Source organism: Gekko japonicus, unplaced genomic scaffold (assembly GCF_001447785.1).
Source record: "Gekko japonicus isolate JY-2015 unplaced genomic scaffold, Gekko_japonicus_V1.1 scaffold133, whole genome shotgun sequence".
In the NCBI taxonomy this organism is placed as follows: domain Eukaryota; kingdom Metazoa; phylum Chordata; class Lepidosauria; order Squamata; family Gekkonidae; genus Gekko; species Gekko japonicus.
The window spans coordinates 914597-925295 of record NW_015171506.1 but is presented as its reverse complement, the minus strand read 5'-3'; positions in this window follow the sequence as shown (position 1 = coordinate 925295).

Genomic DNA, 10699 nt, shown 5'->3' with positions numbered 1-10699 from the left:
GTTTTAAACAATAGGGAGATACGCTAGGAAATAAACCTGTGTGGTATTGAATTGACCTCTAGAGGGAGCAAAACATATGTAGAACAGAAAAAAAAAACCCAGAACAAACAGGAACTTAGCAGCAAGTAAAATGAGAATGCAGAAAAGCCACTGATAATATCTTGGTTTCATCTCTGTTGTCTGGGATAGCACTTTTACATGCTGAGATGCTAAGCTATGTCAATGTACCATGTTTAAAAAAATTCATTCAGATTTTATTAAACTACAACACCAAAGAGACAGAAAAGAGACAAAAACATACCAAATAAGTCAAAGGATTTAAGTCAAATTGAGCATCAAAACAAAAATATCAACATTGAGCAATTCTAATTCTTTTTCTAACCCATTCTTAGTTCTAACCCCTGTACACTGTAAGCCTGGTGTAAGCCAATCATTTCACCAAAATGTTGATCTCTTTTGCTTTCCGCAGCCAAACTTGAATTGTAGGCATACTTCTTTTCTGTTTCCATTTCATGGAAAAGACCAGTTTGGCAGCAATAATGCTACCATTTGAAGATCTCAGGGATGTCGGGTGAATGATTTAGCAGTCACGTCTCTGGTTTGTGGGGAATTTGTATCATCATTTGCTTCCAATAACTGGAGACGTGTGTGCATATCCACTACATATGGAAGAAGTCAACCTTATCTACTCCACAAAGCCAGCACTCACTCCTCAAAGTAGTACAGATCTTTGCCAGTCTTAAAGAAATTAAATGCCATGCTATCTATAAATAATTTTAATCAAGTTATATCTAAAGGAAAATCAAACAGTTAATACTTTGTATTATACATTCCATTACCTATTTTTGCCATTTTGTAAGAAAATTCTGATAAGGTTTAATTATCATATACAATAAAATGGTATACACATTTGAAAGAAAATGTTTCTTGTAACCCGTTCTCAAATTTTGATACAGATCTCAGATTAAAACCCCTCCATATCTTCCCCCCCCAAATAACCCTTGATTTGCAGGAGATCAAATATTGTGATGTTGGGATGACTGGGATATTTTATATCATTATATGGCACTACCTGATTATTAATTATCAAATTTCCATATTCACTGAGCCCAAACATCTCCCACTTCCTCAAGGGAGGAAATTCTGGACCCAGTACACCAGTTATGCCTCTAACAACATGTTTTATCGTGATTGAAAGTTGTCATTATACAGAGTCAAGAACCATTGGACTCCTGGGTTTTCACCAGCTTTCTCAGTTGCAGGAAGAGAAGGGAGGAAGGTAGAGAAGAGGACTGATGAAGAGTCATTACAAGCCAAGCCAAAAGGTGGATGGGACAGATGGGCTCAATTTGTAATTTTTCAAACTAGGGGTATTCATTTAAGAAGCTTCCACACTTATGACAACAATTAATTACATATTTCTCTTGAGATCTGCAACTCTTTGCTTTTGAATGCTTTATCTTGGTCAGCTTGTCACAGTCAATTTGTGTGGCCCTGCCTGGGCAGTTATTCTAAAGAAAGTTCAGTGTCTTCATTGTGCCCAGTACATGCCTAAGAAATTAGTATCTGTGGCAGATCTTTTTTTCTTTCATGGAGCTTATATCATCTGAGGAGTGGTGGCAGTTAGATTGGGTAATGATATAGGAGGAAAGATTTAAATACTCCTTCCCCCGGTGTTGTTTTTTGATCAAATTAAGCAGCCTCCACCATATATCTGTACCCAATATCAAACAAGGTGATAAATCTAACACCAAGAACTTCCACTCAAGTAGCTTGTTTCAGATGGCTTCTAAATTATATTTGTTAGGGAGCAAAATAGAATAGGCTGAACGGAATATCATCATCTTGGAAAACCAAGTCGGATTTAGGAATAAAAGGGATGTAATTATGACCTGGATTGCCCAGGCTAGCCCAGTCTTGTTAGACCTTGCAAGCGAAGCAGGGTTGACCCTGGTTCATATTTGGATGGGAGATGACCAAAGAATTCCAGGATTGCTGGCAAACTATCTCTGTTCACTTTTTTCCCTTGAAAACCCTACATGTCACCACAAGTTGGCTGTGACTTGATGGCACTTTACACACACACCAATTATGCTATGCCTTGTATTCAGACACTTGCTTTACTGTGCTGGCATTGCTGGGAGGGCGCAGTAAAAATCTAATAAAGAAATAAAATAAATAAATTGGAATGTATTGTATGCAGAAAGGTATTATATGAAGTTTTTGTCCATTTTATGCTGGGTTTGATAGGGGAAACAGAGAAAAATGGCAGTGTATCAATGTCAGCAGTTATTTAAGTGATCAGAAAATTTCATACTGATAAGAACATTAGAACATAAAAAGAGCCCTGATGAATCAGACCAGTGGTCCATCTAGTCCAGCATCCTGTCTTACACAGTAGCCAACTAAATCCTCTGGAGGGCTAACAACAGGGCACAGAGGCTGACACCTTCCCCTGATATTGCACCTGGCTCTGGGATTCAGAGGTTCAGTGCCTCTGAATATGGATGTCCCCCTTCATCCTCATGGCTGGTAGCCACTGATTGACCTATCCTCCATGAATCTATCTAGTCCCCCTTTAAAGCTGTTTATTCCTGTGACCATAACTACATCATCTGGCATAGAATTCCACATTTTAACTACTCTCTCTGTAAAGAAGTATTTTCCTTTGTCTGTCCTGTATCTAGTGCCCATCAGCTTCATTGGATGCCCTCAAATTCTAGTATTTTGGAAGAGGGAGAAAAATTTCTTCTTGTCTACTCTCTCCACCTGATGCATAATTTAAAAAACCTCTATCATGTCCCCTCTTAGTCATCTCTTTCCTAAACTGAAAAGTCCCAGACCCTTCAGCCTTTCCTCATAGGGAAGGTGCTCCAACCTCCTAATCATCTTGGTCGCCCTCCTCTGTACTTTTTCCAGCTCTGCCCTGTCCTTTTGGAGATACGGTGACCAGAACTGTACAAAATATTCCAAATGAGGCTACACCATAGATCTGTACATATTCTAATCCCTTTCCTAATAACCCCTAACACAGAGTTTGCTTTTTTCACTGCTGCAGCACACTGGGTTGACAATTTCATTGAGCTATCCATTACGACCCCAAGATCTTTTCACCTCTCAGTCTCAGAGGTTCAGACCCTATTAGCCTAGTCTTGAATTTGAGATATTTTGTCCCAATGTGTATCATCTTACACTTACCAATACTAAATTTCATTTGCCACATTGTTGCCCACTTACCCAGTCTGTGGAGCTCTTAGAGCTCTTCACAGTCAGCCTTGGTTTTCACCATCCGGAATATTTTGGTGTCGTCTGCAAACCTGGCCACAACACTACTCACCCACAGTTTCAGATCACTGATGAATAAATTGAATAGTGCCGCCCCAATACCAATCCTTGTGGGACCCCACTGCTTAGTTCCCTCCCTTGAAAGAACTGTCCATTTATTCCTACTCTTTGCTATCTGTCAATTAACCAATTTTTAACCCATAAGAGAACCCATCCTGTTGTCCCATGACTGCTAAGTTTACCCAGAGATGATGGGCACAAACCAGAAAAACCCAGTTTGGTTTGGTTCCCAAACCCAAACCCAGCCATTATGCCAAACTCAAACCAGCTGGGGAAGTTTGGGGTGTGGTGGGGCAGCCCCCAGGGTCCTAGAGACTCCAGAATTGCCAGGCATCTCCAGCTGACTCTCCTCTACCAACCCATCAACTTTGGTGAAGTTTGGACTTGGGGCTCCAAGTTACAGCCCCCCAAGAAGGTTCCCCCAGGAAAGTACTTTCCAGGCAGATGTCAGGTGCAGGTTCTGGAGTGTACAGAATGGACCCTGTGCAAGCTAGTCGCATCAAACTCATGGTAAACCTCCACATGATGCCCCCTACATGCCCTACAAGTTATCTGTGGATTGGACTTGGGGGGTTCAAGTTATGTACCCCCAAACAGGCAGGATGGGCAGGTGGGTTGGCCCTGCCCTATAGCAGTCCCATAGTATGCCACCACACAAGCAAACACCCAAATCCCAGGGACAGGGAGAGAGAGGGATGTGTGGCATGCCCTGCAACCAGTCACTCACCAGTGGTGTGGGTAAAAGGGGATGGATGTGAGAGAATTGTGTGGCCTGGGTGGGGAAAGCAGCCATGAAAAGGATGACAAGTAGCCCTCGTAACTTGGACCCTGTTGGCCCACTGTGCCTGGTGCCTGCCCTGCCCATGGTGTGGCTGAAAGGGGATAGCTCCCAATCCTCAAAGGAAAGGGATGCATCATGGACCTCAGATAGGCAAAGTCACTACAAATCAGCATCCTGGTATGCAGGGGTCATTTCGTAGAAAAAGAGGTGCATGAGCTCATTAGCATAACTCATTAGCATAACTTATTTGCATATGTCACACGCCCTGACATCACCAGAAGTGTGTCAGAAGGTAGCACCCACCCACCGCTCAGGCTCCACTGGACTGTTTTGGATTGCTGGCTATTGGGGGGGGGGACGTGCAGATCTGTCCTCGCAGAGAAGGCAGAGCTTGTACCGGAATAAAACTTGGTCTTAAAGGTACCACTGGACTTTTTTGGACCGGGGGGCCAGGGGGGCGGGCTCTGCAGCTTACCTGGCTGCTTCTTGCTCTGACTGAGGACTGCTGGTAGAAGGGGGTGGGGCTTGTTGGATGTGCCTGCCCCCTGGGCTCTTTACTGCCGGAGCTCTGCTCCTGTGCGCTCCTGCAGGAAATGACCCCTGCTGGTATGCAAGCAGAAATCCAGCTCCATAGTTCGCCAACCACAGGTTGCCCCCCCAACAGTGGAACTTCAATGACACCAGAGACCAAAACCAGCTGCCATCCATGTCCCATGCCCAGGAAGTATCTGCCAAGTTGCCAAGTGTGGGTAGTGCAATCCAGCTCCATAGTTCGCCAACCACAGGTTGCCCCCCCAACAGTGGAACTTCAATGACATCAGAGACCAAAATCAGCTGCCATCCATGTCCCATGCCAAGGAAGGATCTGCCAAGTTGCCAAGTGTGGGTAGTGGGGTGACTGATGCAAGCTATTTGCTGTGCCCTGGGATCTGTGGTATCCTGGAATGGCATTAGGACACACTCCATTTGGGATAGGGTCAGCCAGTCATTGGAGTCTCAGAGTGGCTTACAATCTCCTTTCCCTTCCCCTCCCCACAACAGACACCCTGTAAGCAATGCTCCCTCTAAGCTGTGGAGTCTTGTGAGCAAAAATTCTACTTTGTGAGCTACTGGCATTAAAGTTGTGAGTGAGCGATTTGGCTCCTGCATAAATTAGTTTGCTCTGGAGCCATCCCTTCCTGAGCAAAGACAAAAATGTGTGAGCTGGAGGCTAAAAAACTGTGAGCTACCACACACTAACTCAGCTGCCTGTGAGGTTAAAAGGGCTGAGAGAGCTCTTTCGAGAACTGCTAATGAGAGAACAGCTCTGAAATAACTTGTAACTGACCCAAGGTCACACCAACAGCTGCATGTGGAGTAGTGGGGAATCAGATCTGGTTCTCCCAGATTAGAGTCCGTGTTCCTAACCAGTACACCAAACTGGTTCTCCTTCATCCTTCACTGTGTTCCTCTGCTCCACCAAATGTGCAATCATTGCACAGGTGGAGTTCCACTGGGTGGCCACGTCCTGGACAAACAGTCTCCCAGATTAGAGTCCGTGTTCCTAACCAGTACACCAAACTGGCTCTCCTTCATCCTTCACTGTGTTCCTCTGCTCCACCAAATGTGCAATCATTGCATAGGTGGAGTTCCACTGGGTGACCACGTCTTGGACAAACAAGTGTTCATGCCCCTCCCCCTGCCCCTGCCTCTCTCGCAGCAGATGCGCAGCTCTGCAACCAGTGGGCAGTGAGGGAGAGATCGCTGTGGTGCCAGCCACTTGAGAGGTCTGCCGTTAGGCACATGGTTTGGCCTCATGCTTTGGAGAGCTTGTCCTTGACCAGCTCCACAGTAGAGTCGTGCATGGAGGGCAACACTTGCCAGCTCATGGTCCTCCTGGAGGGAATGGTGTACCAGGCAGCCAAATGGTGCATCAGCTGGCAAAAGGCCATGTCCTCCATGAGGGAGGTTGGCCATTCACAGCAATCATCTCACCGATGAGACAAGTGATTGAGCCCTCCCCCTTGTCCTTTTCCCCGGCACTGGTGGCGTCCCTGTGAGCATGACCTCTTGGAGGGTGGCTTGCCTTGTAGTCCCAACCACAGTGCCTGGAGCCTTTCTTTGAGTGGCCTCCTCTTCTCCCGCCTCTCCCTGCTGAGTGGGAATGGGTCTCTTCTGCCTCTCACTAGTGGCCTACACGCCTTCCTCCAGCAGCAATAAACGGGTGTGGCCACGTGTTGTGAGTTTTGGCCCCCCCGAGCATGCGTGGCACACCTGGCACTCTGCCATGTGTGGGTCACTCCCCAGGGTGTGGAAATATTTCCATGCAGCAGAGTGGAACCAGGTCCCCATGCCCATGGTTGGAGCAGGTGGGAGGCATAGCTACTTCCTGGCATTGGGCTGGGGAGTGCTAGATAGGAGCATACCAATAGAAGCAGGAGCAGCAGTGAGTTGGAGATTTTGGTATGTGGAAGGGAGGATGCATCATTACCATCACCACCCTCCAAGTCACTGCCATCACTATCCTCCCTTCCAGACAGAGTTTCGTGCTGTAGCTTGGGCAGCAGTGCCAAAAACTCTCGAGCAGCAGTTGAGAGCCCTGTGCACATGGAGAGAGCAGGGGAAGTGGGTGCTGAGACTCCTGATGATGTGCTGGAGGCATCCTCTGCTGGGGGAGGGGGCTTTGCTCATTGTCCATTAGTGCTTGGCACAAGGGAAAGTGAAGGCATCCTCCCATGGCCACAAGCACAACCCCTTCCAGCTCCTCTCATGATGCCGAAGACCAAGCAAGCATCCAAACCAACCACAGCCCAAGATAGTTGAGCAAGTGCGTCTTGGCAAGTTGCCAGAGAGAGAAACAGGCAGGCAGCCAGGCAGCCAGGGAAGCAGGCAGAGAGGCACACAAGACCCCAGAGGAGAAACAGGAGGTTTCAAACTTGACATGGAGAGCTGGGCACTAAAATCACCCCAAGCCATTCCCTGAGACTGGAACAAGTCCCCCAAGGCAGGGTGGGTACAGGGAGATAGGCTAACAGAGTCATTTATGATGTCTAGAAATCTCATTTCTATAGCATGACTCAAGCACACATTCACCAGTCAATGTGAGGGTAGTTAAAGTTTCTCAGTATAATGACATTATCTGCTTTAGTCAGCTCCCTTATTTCCTTCTCCAAGATCAGCCTCAAGGGTTTGATCAGATGAGCGACAGTATACCCCCACTTTTACGTAACCCTTAGGGCCCAGTATTTCCACCCATATTACTTCTGTTGGGGAGTTAATTCCCCTGATGTTTTCTAACTTATGCGATTCTATGTCTTCTTTGATGTACAATGTAACACCAACAACAACCTCTCCCTCCCTGTCCTGCCTATAGAGCTTATACCCAGGAATGACTGTATCCCTTAGATTTTCTCCATTCCACCATGTTTCTGAGATACCTACTGTATCTACATTGTCATTGAGCACCATGCACTCCAGCTGTTCCATCTTGGCTCAATGATTTCTAGCACTGGCACATAGACACCTATGATGTGCTTCCCTCTCCAGTAACCCTTGCCTCCCTTGGCCCCTTAGTCACCATCCTCACTCGCAAGTTCTATTATGCTCCTATCAGTATTACCCTGATAGTGCCTATCTAGTTGGCCCTGTGTGTGGAACTAGCTGCACTTCTGAGAATGCTATCGTTGAAGCCCTGGACTACAACTTTCTGCCTAGTAACCTAAATTTTTCCTCCAGGACCACACAACTACATTTTCTAATGTCACCGGTGCCAGCATGTACCATGACTTCTGACTCCATCCCAGAACTCTCTATTAACCTATCTAGAGAGTGCATGATGTCCACAACCTTGGCACCAGGCAGGCAAGTCACCATGTGGTTGAAACATCTGTCACAGACCCCACTCTCTATATTCCTAGTGATCGAATCTCCCACTACCAAAAGCCCACCTCTCCCCAAAACCAGAAGGCTATCCTTGGTATGAGAGCATATGGGTCCGTCGCCCAAAGAAGGGGTCCCTTCTTTCCCTCCCCCCCATTTCCAATTTATTTTATTGAAGTATTGAAAGTTACATACAACTGATAAAGTAAGATGAACCACTTCAATTTCAACAAAAATTAGCAAGTACTAATAACAACAGAATTTATTCAACAAACATTATGAACAGAACAATAATCAACATTTATCCTATCTCAGTACTACCCTGAAAACCATTCTATTTTAGAGAGGAAGAGTTATAACAATAAAACTAATAAGTATTAAGGTTTAAGGGATCACATCCCTTGTCCTCAGCCTGATGCCCTCCAACCTCAAGACTCTCACTCTCCACAACAGCAGAAGAGCTGTCAGCACAGGAGTGATGTATCTACCAGGGTGATATCTCTACCAGAATCAGAGTCAGCCTTGGAGGTAAACTTTCAGTGACTATTTCTGTTACAAAAAGTGGTAAACAAAGTTGCCTGTTGCCTCCATTCCTTCCCAGTTTCAGGCTTATTCCACAGACTGCCTTTCACAGATGGCATGGCTCTGGGGCTGACTTTCGAAACAGAGTTGAGACAGTTGCTAAGGGACTTCAAGGTGGTGTGCAAAAGAGAGTAGTAAATGGTTAATAACATTGTAATCAAGTTTGTGGTTTTCAGTAATTATCCTACTCACCACAAATAGCTTTTTGATGGCCAGGAAATTGAGCATGTCCATAATTTTAATTGTTTTGGCTATAGTTCTCAGATGGAATTGGACTTGTCAGTTTGCAGCAGAAGACTTAGCACTGTTGAGATCATCATAGGCATATTTATGTGCTCAAGCATCAAAAGGGATAACCTGGTTTTCCTTAGTTTTAGGGTATTTGCTGCATTTTAGGGCATTTGAAGCTGAGATCTGCTGAAATGTGGAGAGAAAAACATGACATTTTATATAAAAAAGAGATCTAGAAGGAGAAGGAGAAGGAGAAGAAGAAGAAGAGTTGGATTTATATCCCACCCTTCACTTGGAGACTCAGAGCAGCTTACAATTTCCTTCCCATCCTCTACCCACAACAGACACCCTGTGAGGTAGGTGGGGCTGAAAGAACTTTGAAAGAACTGCTCTTGAGAGAACAGCTCTGAGACAACTGTGACTAACCCAAGGTCACCCAGCTGGCTGCATGTGAAGGAGTGGGGGATCGAACCCAGTTCTCCAGATTAGAGTCTGCCACTCTTATCTACTACGCCAAACTGTCTCTTTGATAGAGGCCTACAAAAGATCCCAGAAACATATTAGAATAGGAGGGTTTATGCCTGTGAAGTTGCTTATCCTTATGTTATTGTTCAGGTAATTTAGGAAACTTTCTGGAATGGATAGACTCCCAAGGAAAGGATTCCTGGAGTCACGTATTCAGGAACACTTGGGCAACCGTGTGTGAAAAATATGCACCAAAATTGTGTATTAACGTACATACTTAAAAAAACTGCAGCACTGAACAAATACAGATTTTTTAAAGTGTGAAGTTCTTCTTCACTCATTGTTTCTAATCTACATGTCAGTATTTTCACTCTCTCTCTACTACAATAATACCATCTTTGACTTACTTTAATAAATTAACTTCTACTATCCTTTGGATGTTTTTTTTTAAATGTGTGGTAAGACCCTGTCTGTGTGTGTAGTACAGTTTTCAAAAATAGTTGTCATTCTCTACAATATATGCCATAGGATAGATCCAACTGTACATTAAGTCATCCTTCCTCCAACAATTGACTCTTCCTCCAATGGAAGAGCCAAATATATTGGAGGAAGACTCCTTAGACTGGAGGAAGACTTGAAACTTAAACCAAAAGGAAAAATGGGATATAAATATTTTAGTGGGAAGTAGGGCAGCTCTGTATAGCCAAATCTGGTCAGATCTCAGAAGCTAAGCAGAGTATGTATTTGGAAGGGAGACCACCAAGGAAGACTCTGCAGAGGAAGGTAAAGGCAAACCACTTTTGCTTCTCATTTGCCTTGAAATCCCCTTATTAGGGTCACCATAAGGGCGCTTTTGGTGCCAGTGTCAGAGGTTAGGAGTTTGGGTGTACTCCTGGACTCCTCTTTAATGATGGAGGCCCAGGTGGCAGCCACTGCCAAGTCGGCCTTTTACCATCTTCGGCTGGCGCGGCAGTTGGTCCCTTTCCTAGACCATGATGACCTGGCCTCTGTGATCCATGCGACGGTCACCTCCAGGTTAGACTACTGTTAACGCTATCTACATGGGGCTGCCTTTGTCGCAAATTTGGAAGCTGCAGCTAGTGCAGAATGCTGCAGCCAGGCTGTCGATGGGTCTCTCTAGACGGGATCACATCCGGCCTGTGCTGAAAGCGCTGCACTGGCTGTCAATGGCGTACCAGATCCGCTTCAAAGTGCTGGTTCTTACCTTTAAAGCCCTATATGGCCAGGATCTGGCTTACCTAAGGGACCGCCTTTCCCTGCATGTTCCCCCAAGGGCACTACGGTCGGGGAGCCAAAATCTCCTGGAAATTTCAGGCCCCAGGAACATCACATTTGCTGTCACCAGGGCCAGGGCGTTTTTGGTGGCGGCTCCTACCTGGTGGAATGAGCTCCCAGAAGAGGTCCGGGCCCTGCAGG